The 201-nt window shown below is 68.2% G+C and overlaps 1 protein-coding gene across 1 annotated transcript in view; it reads right to left on the bottom strand.

Moving 5' to 3' along the window:
* TET3 (tet methylcytosine dioxygenase 3) overlaps nucleotides 1-201 on the bottom strand; it is a gene marked incomplete at its 5' end in the record, with an annotated part of 10,321 nt that overhangs the window by 5,509 nt on the left and 4,611 nt on the right.

The following is a 201-nucleotide window of genomic DNA, read 5'->3' as shown; positions in this document are numbered from 1 at the left end:
CCCCCCCCTTAGACCCCCCCCATGGGCCCCCACTGACTCTCACAAGCCCCCACTCACCCTCACGGGACCCCACTCGCCCTCACAGGCTCCTGCTCACCCTGATGGGATCCCACGGGACCCCACTTGCCCTCACGGGACTCCTCATTTGAGTCCCCACTCCCCCTCACAGGACCCACTCCCCCTCACAGGCCCCCAGCTCAC

The sequence above is a fragment of the Aptenodytes forsteri genome, unplaced genomic scaffold, assembly GCF_000699145.1.
Source record: "Aptenodytes forsteri isolate BGI_AS27 unplaced genomic scaffold, ASM69914v1 Scaffold157, whole genome shotgun sequence".
Classification (NCBI taxonomy): domain Eukaryota; kingdom Metazoa; phylum Chordata; class Aves; order Sphenisciformes; family Spheniscidae; genus Aptenodytes; species Aptenodytes forsteri.
This window is presented reverse-complemented; position numbering and strand designations above follow the sequence as displayed.